This window comes from Arachis ipaensis, chromosome B06, assembly GCF_000816755.2.
Source record: "Arachis ipaensis cultivar K30076 chromosome B06, Araip1.1, whole genome shotgun sequence".
Lineage (NCBI taxonomy): Eukaryota > Viridiplantae > Streptophyta > Magnoliopsida > Fabales > Fabaceae > Arachis > Arachis ipaensis.
This window is the reverse complement of record NC_029790.2, coordinates 17,013,267-17,022,293: the sequence shown is the minus strand read 5'-3', so window position 1 is coordinate 17,022,293 and position 9,027 is coordinate 17,013,267.

Genomic DNA, 9,027 nt, shown 5'->3' with positions numbered 1-9,027 from the left:
TTATAATATTTATAAAATACAATAAAAATAAATAAATAAAAATATTTATACTTATTTTATGATAAGCATAAATTTATTATTTTATATATAATGTACATTTTAATTTACATATAATGAAAAATTTGTTTGTCATTTATTCAAATTATTAATAAATTTAGTATAATCATGGTTTTGAAAATCGGATTGGACCGGCTAGTTTAATCGGTTCAATCATAAACCGGCAACAAAAGCGGTCCGGTTTATTGTCTAAAACCGTTAGTAGGAAAACCGCTCAAAAACAGTCGAACCAGCAGAGAATCGGACGGTTGGACTGGATCGGTAACCAGCTAGTTCGGATAAAACGACGCCGTTTTTTATTTGAAAAAAAAAAGAAAACAGAAGCAAATGCAATAATGCATTCGAGACCCAACCCCCCCTCTTCTTCTCCCAACATTCGTCACTACTGAAGAACTCTGAAGAAAGGAAAAATAAAAAACCCTAGCCCTTCATCGCAGTCGCCATTCCCGGATCCTCAGCGCCGCCGCCATCCCCAGGTCCTCAGCGCCGCCGCTTCTTCCTCTTCCCCGTGTCCGGAATCCAGTAGATCGGCACGTCGTCTTCATCTTCGTCGTCTTCATCTTCAGTTCTTCACTGAATGTTTAGTCTTGTTCTTGGTTTGAACTTTAAAGCTCTGAAGTTGTTGTTCTTTGATATGGCCTTCTTCTTTAATTTTTGTCCCGTTTCTGCTACCTCTCTTCTTTGCTATCAGTGGCCTCAAGACTAATCTCACCTTGATCAAGGGAGTCGCTAGATGGGGATTTGTGATCTTGATGGTGTTGGGCCAACAGTGGCCTCAAGACTAATCTCACCTTGATCAAGGGAGCCGCTAGATGGGGATTTGTGATCTTGATGGTGTTGGGCCAACCGTGGGGAGCTCTCGACCACTGAAGAGATTTCGGAGAGGAATCAAGTGAGATAACATAAGATGAAAAGACACCACATCCAACTCAAAACCTTAAGGCGTCAAATTAATGGGTCTCTCATCTTATAAACTCCTCACTCTTCCTTGCTTTCTTTGATGTGGGACTAACTTCATGTACTCCTCACACTTGCAACATTAACAATCTCCCCCTCAAGTGTGAGTCTCCATATCAAGCATAAACTCCCCCTCTTTCTAGCTCCTCCGCCACGAGTATTCGTCCATCACACTGCCGCAAAACACCGCGGGACACGCCGCTGGACCACCTTTGCCGGGAAGACTTCAATGCTTCACCTTGAATACTCCTTAAAACCACCAGACCGATTAAACCATCGACTCTGATACCACTTGTTGGGCCAACCGTGGGGAGCTCTCGACCACCGGAGAGATTTCGGAGAGGAATCAAATGAGATAACATAAGATGAGAAGACACCACATCCAACTCAAAACCTTAAGGCGTCAAGTTAATGGGTTTCTCATCTTATAAACTCCTCACTCTTCCTTGCGTTCTTTGATGTGGGACTAACTTCATGCACTCCTCACACTTGTAACATTAACAGATAGTTCCTCTTACTTGTATTGGCAAGGTCCTTGGTACTCTTGTTGTTTCTCTCCTATTCCAAATACCTGTCATGGAAGGTGTAATTCTTGGTCTACTTATGAATACTAAAGGCTTCATTGGAATTATAGTGCTCAACATTGGCTGGGAACAAAAGGTATATTTATATGATGCATGTTTTAACTTTTTATAAATTAATTCATACCCATCATGCATATTATTGATTCAATTCATTATGTATGTATGTAAGTATTGGGCGATGAAGTATTTTCAATCATGGTTCTTGTAACAATTCTGATGACAACAATCATCTCACACAATCATGGTTCTTGTAATAATTCTGATGACAACAATCATTTCACACACAGTGGCATTGATCCACAAGCTAAGAAAAAGGCACATATCATATAAGAACATAACAATGCAAAGTATAGGAACAAATATTTTATGTATTGTTTATAATTTATTTATTATTTTATTTTAAAATGGTTTTTTTGATTGAACCACTAGTTAGACTGATTAAACCAATAAACTAATAAATCAGTCACTAAAACAGTTTGATGACCAGTCCAGTTTTTAGGACCTAGAGTATAACAGCTTATAAAAGGAGGAGTTCATGTGACGAATATATTTTTTCCTTTGCCAATTAAAAAAAGTTGTTATTATTGTTTTTGTACGTTGATTATTGTGATTGTTATTATTATAACTGCGTATAGCTAAGGCAACAATTTGTAGCTAAGATAATCTGATTATCTTTCTCAAGAAAGATTAATTAAGCCTAGCAAGGTCACAGAATATTATGAGCATAATATTTTACTGTCACATTAGTATGTAGAAGGAGCAAGCAGTCAGCTCACAATATTATTGGATCGCCATTTGTTCAATTTGGGGACATACATATGTGAATCTGAAATGGTCTTTCTTTTCCTTATGACTATATCCCTTTTCCCCCAACTGCTGCTCTAGGAATTTTTCATATTACAATATATAAATAGTATAAACCACAACATGATTGGTCGTCAAATAATAGATAAACTTGAAAGCAAAGAGAGGCAACCAAAAAATATAATATGATGTACTTACTAGTTCTAAAAGGCATAGTAAATTAAATTTCAGCTACCAAGACTCAATAACTAAGACCAAGTCCTAAGACAAACAACCTGAAAACAAATTGATCACTCGTTCATTTTTTTTTTGGTTCTAACGTGGTTAGTTCAACACAAACTTGCTCAAAAGTGACTCCTATCAGTGTTAATGAACTATCGAATAGGAGTGAGTACGAGTAGTGGGTATTCGATTATCCGTCCGAACTCGAACCGAACTAATTAAATTAGTTCTGAAACTAACGGGTAATTGGGTCCAACCTGAACTAAATCGATGATCTTTGTTAATGATTAGTTCGAGTATCGATTATGGGGGTGCGGAACCCGAACCAACCCGCAAACCCGATCATATATTAATTAAATAAAAAATAAAAAATATATACATGACTTTTTCATTAGACAAAAATTATTCACTATTAATATGTTTTGATTTTAATGAGTTTAGTTTTTAATGTATTTGGTATTTAACATATTTGGATTATTTCTATTGATGTTACATGTTTATTGTATTTGTTGAATTTTTAAGATAAAAATTTGGTTTTTTTTTTATGAATTTCAAAGTCATCGGGTATTCAATTACCTGAACCGAACCAATCCGTTTTTAATTGGTTTGGTTTGGTTTGGTTCGGGTACATGTACAAAAAAATACAAATCCGAACCAAACCAAACCAATTATATTTTGATCGATTCGGTTCTAATTTTATCATAAACCCAAACCAAATCGACCCGTGCTCATCCCTACTCACACTCACCCTCGAGCCACAGAGATTTTAACAGTTGTTGAAGGCACTCTCTTTGTTGGATTTGTCACTTCCAATCAAAACAACGCCAACCGTCTTTTTACTAAAGTGCTCAACAAGGGTGATGTGTTTGTGTTCCTAATTGGTCTTATGTACTTCCAATTGAACGTGGGTTATGGCAACGCTGTTGCTATTGCTGGTCTTAGCAGTGAGAATTCAGATGTCATCACAATTGCAAATGCTGTTTTTGGATCGACTCCACCTATTTCTTCTGAAATTTTGACTAAAGCTTTTCAAGTGGACAAAAAAGTAATTAACTACCTTGAAAAACAGTTCTGGTATGACAATAACTAATTGATGGAGTGAATCACCAGCCACTTCATTCCATTTGTATGATATATTGTTTGAACTCATATATAATGTAGAACAATAAATAAAATGCACGAGCAATATATATATACCAGATTTGTTGTATTTGATTATTTGATTTTTGGTTCAATAAATTATGTATTGAGTTTAATTAGTGAGAAGTTATTATTAATGCCACATTTTTTTATATCTTTTTAATGTTTTAGTTGTTAAAAATAAATTTGATGGTTAGAATTTAATAATGAATAGAAACTAGAGTTTGAATGGGTTGCCTATATTTAGTTTTAATTTAAATCATTTGTTTATTAGGATGTATTAAGTTTAAATGTCAAAAAGAAGTATAAATACATATATAATCATTTCATAAAGAACAACACACAAATACATTCAATGCATTCCTCTTCATTTTATATTTTTCGTGAGTGTGTGTTTTGTTCTTTTATTTTCCAATAAAGTGGTATCAGAGCCACTTATAAAATGTCTTCGTGGAACCACTTTATCTTTTCAATATCCATAATTATCTAGGCTCAACTATGACAATTGGGCATCCCGAATGAAAGCAATTCTCGATGCTCAAGGAGTGTGGGAGATGGTTGAGAAAGGCTATGTAGAACCAGAAAATGTGGAGAAGCTAACAGAAGCTTAGAAGGACAAATTGAAAAACAAAAGAAAGAAAGATCAATGTGCACTTATTATCATTCATCAAGGCTTAGATGATGATATATTTGAGAAGATTGCTGATATAACCAACGCAAAGAAAGCTTGGGATACTCTTCAAAATTCCGTCATAGGAGTTGAAAAGGTGAAGAAGGTTCGTCTTCAAACTCTAAGGGCTGAGTTTGAGTCTCTAATGATGAAGGAGACTGAATCCATTTCGAATTATTTCACCAAAGTTTTGGCGATAGTGCACCAAATGAAAAGACTTGGAGAAAAATTAGAAGATGTTGGTGTTGTTGAGAAAATCCTTCGTTCTCTCAACTCAAAATTTTACCATGTGGTGGTAGCCATTGAGGAGTTCAAAGATTTGGATATTATGTCCATTGGTCAATTGAATGGTTCCTTACGGGCCCATGAAGAAAGAATGGATAAAAGCAAGCAAGAACGTGTGGAGCAGGTCTTGCAGACAAAACTTTCGTGGAATGCTAGAGGAGAAGCAAACGAAAGTGGAAGACAAGGACGAGATCGAGGCCGTGGACGAGGACGAGGACGTAGTTACAGAAGAGGAAGAGATAAGAAAAATTATTTTCAAGAGAGAAGAAATCAAAATTTTTTTCAAGGACATGGAAGAGGAAGAACAGTTGACAAAAGATACATTGAATGCTATTCATATGGAAAGAATGGACATTATTCTTGAGAATGTCAGACATCCAAAGAAGAAGAGAATAAACTTGTTGTGCACAGTGAAAATATGAAGAACCAACATTATTCCTTACACTCAAGGAAGATCAAAATTCTGAAGATTGTACATGATATCTTGACAATAGAGCTAGCAACCATATGACAGGTGATAGGAGTAAATTTGTAGTACTTGACACTAACGTAAAAGGACACGTCCGTTTTGGTTATAAATCAAAAGTAGAGATCACTGGCAAAGGGACGATTATATTCGAGCTAAAGAACGAAAGTCATAAGATTCTTTCCAATGTTTATTACATCCAAAAGATAAAGAATAATATCTTGAGTATTGGGCAACTTATGGAGAATGGTTGCAAGATAGTCATGGAAGATCGTTATCTTTGGCTTAGGGATAAAAATGGAAATCTTATTGCTAAGGTTTCTATGACAAGAAATCGTACGTTCTTGTTAAACATGAGAAGTGGTGGAGCCATATGTTTAAAGTCATGTATTGAAGATCCACCATGGATTTGGCATATGAGATATGGACATTTAAATTTTGGTGGGCTCAAAGAATTGGAAACAAAGAAGATGGTAAAAGGAATTCCAACAATTGATCATCTTCATAAGTTATGTGAAGCTTGCTTACTTGGAAAACATTCAAGAGTTTTCCAAAACAGTCCAAATCAAGAGTTACCAAGCCACTTCAACTAATCCATGCGGACGTTTGTGGACCTATCAAGCCATTATCAGTTGGTAAGAGTGCTTATTTTCTATTTTTTATTGATGATTATTCAAGAAAAATATGGGTTTATTTCTTAAAGAAAAAGAGTAAAGCATTTAATGCATTCAAGAAGTTCAAAGCCCTCGTTGAAAAGGAAAGTGGCTATGAGATAAAAGCTCTCAGAACTGACAGAGGTGGAGAATTCACTTCAAATGAATTCAAGGCATTCTATGAAAACCATGGTATTCAACGTCCCCTGACTGTTCCTAGATCACCTCAACAAAATAGAGTTGCTGAAAGAAAAAATAGGACAATTCTAAATATGGTGAGAATGATGTTAAAGAGCAAGTCATTGCCAAAAGAGTTATGGGGAGAAGTAGTTGCATGTGCTGTTATCTCTCAAACCGCTCACCTACCAAGAGTTTGAGAGATATAACACCTCAAGAAGCATGGAGTGGTTTGAAATCTAATGTTTCACATTTAAGGATTTTTGGATCTATTGCATATGTCCAAATTCCTAAGCAATAAAGATCAAAGCTTGATGATAGGAGCCAAAAGGTCGTATCTATTGGCTATGAAGAAAATATTAAAGGCTACAAGTTCTTCAATACCAACAACAATAAAGTAATAATAAGCAGAGATGTTGAGTTTGAAGAAAGTACAAAGTGGGATTAGACTACACAAGATGAAGCTACTTATGTTTTTTTGCCTTACTTTGAGGAAGAAGAAGCTCCAATGCAAGAAGTGCAAGATGAAATTGATCCTTCAACACCAGCATTAACCCCAGTATCATCATTATTGTCATCTCCATTCTCTAGTTCAAGCGAAGGCCCTCGCAGATATCGAAGTCTCACTAATCTCTATGAGCAAACTATAATGCTAGAGGATGAGAATTTATTGTGTCTACTCTCGAATGATGAGCCTTTAAGTTTTAAGGAAGCTGTCAAAGATGAGAAATGGATACAAGCTATAGAGGAAGAAATTCAAACAATTGAGAAGAACAACACTTGGGAACTTGCATTACTTCCAAGTGGTCATCAAGCTATTGGAGTCAAATGGGTTTACAGAGTTAAGAAGAACTAACTCTAAAGGTGGTGTAGAAAGGTATAAGGCAAGACTCGTTGCAAAATGGTATAAGCAGAAGCAAGGAATAGATTATGATGAGGTGTTTGCTCCAGTTGCTCGTTTGGAGACGATAAGGCTGTTATTGTCACTTGCAGCACAAAACCACTGGAAAATCCACCAAATGGATGTGAAGTCTGCTTTTCTGAACGGTAATCTTCTGGAAGAAGTTTATATTGAACAATATTTGGGTTTTGTTGTTGATGGTTGTGAAAATAAGGTGTTAAGGCTTAAAAAGGCCTTATATGGACTGAAGCAATTAGCTTCAAGAGCTTGGAATGATCGTCTTGATACGTATTTTCAAGATAATGGTTTCACTAGGTGCATTCATGAATATACACTCTATGTGAAAGACGAAAGAAGAAATTTGTTATTTGTTTGTGTCTATGTGGATGACCTTATATTCATAGGAAACAATCAAATAATGTTTGAAGAATTTAAGAAGGTAATGGCTCAAGAATTTGAGATGAGTGATATGGGACTAATGTCTTATTATCTGGGAATTGAAGTGAAACAAATGGAGGATGGAATTTTCATCTCACAAGAGACTTATGCAAGAGAGCTATTGAAGAAACTCAACATGCTAGACTGCAATCCTACCAATACACTTTGGAGTGTGGAGTCAAACTTTTCAAAGAGAAAGAAGGTGTAAGAAAAGTTGATCAAACATTATTCAGAAGTCTTGTGGGGAGTTTAAGGTATTTGACCTGTATACCAGACTTGACATTTTATTTTCAGTTGGGTTAGTCAGTCGCTACATGGAGAATCCAATAGAAACCTATATGAAGGCAGTCAAGAGAATTTTTCGCTATCTTAGAGGTACTCTTGAGTATGGCATGTTTTATTCAACTTCAGATGAGTGCAAGTTAATAGGCTATTGTGATAGTGATTATGCTGGAGATATTGACGCTAGGAAGAGTACTACTAGATTTGTTTTCTTTCTAGGAAATGATGCAATTTCTTGATGTTCAAAGAAACAACCCATAGTCACTCTTTCAACTTGTGAAGCTGAGTATGTTGCTGCCACTGCCTGTGCATGTCATGCAATTTGGCTGAAGATACTACTGAAGGAACTTTATTTTGAGCAAGCTGAATCCACCAAGATCATGATGGACAATAAGTCAGCAATTGTCCTAGCAAAGAATCCAGTGTTTCACGACAGAAGCAAGCACATAGAAACAAAGTATCATTTCATTCAACAATGTATTGAAAACATGCATGGGGAGGTTGAGTATGTGAAATCACTTGATCAAGTTGTTGACATTTTCACAAAACCTCTAAAATATGATACTTTTCAAAAGTTAAGAATTATGATTGGAGTAGGAAGATTATCAAGTTTAAGGGAGAATGTTAAAAATAAACTTGATGGTTAGAATTTAAGAATGAATAGAAACCACAATTTGAATGGGTTGCCTATATTTAGTTTTAATTTAAATCATTTTTTTATTAGGATGTGTTAAGTTTAGATGTCAAAGAGAAGTATAAATACATATGTAATCATTTCATAAAGAACAACACACAAATACATTCAATACATTCTTCTTCATTTTATATTTTTCGTGAGTGTGTGTGCCTTGTTCTTCTATTTTCCAACATTAGTAAATAAAAAACATAGCGATACCACCATTTATGAAATTAATAACGACATTTATTAGCAAAATCCATTCGATCTTCTTACTATAAATTTTACGGTGATTTTATACGTACATTACTACAAGAAAAATGTTAAATATTATTGGAATTTTCGTCGAATTTAGCGTTAGAATTTAGCGACAGAGTTATCGGTGAATTTTTTTTCGATGGAAATAATTAGAGGAAAAAGGAAAAAAATTGGCGCGAATATTACCGTCGAATTTGTCGGCGAAAAAACCGCTAGTAACCTTAATTAGTGCAACGCTATGTTTTAGTTATTCACAAAGTGTTACCGTCGAATTTATCTGCCAATAAATCTGAAGATAATATTCATCTTAAATTCGAATCGCAAACTCACTCTCTCCTCATTTTCGAACTATTCTCTCCCTAACCTTCTTCTTCTCTCTCTCCCTCTCTCTCCCCTAACTACCTCCAACAGCCCTCTGCCCCTATGCTAGCGTTGGCCACCACCAATAGCGTCCATA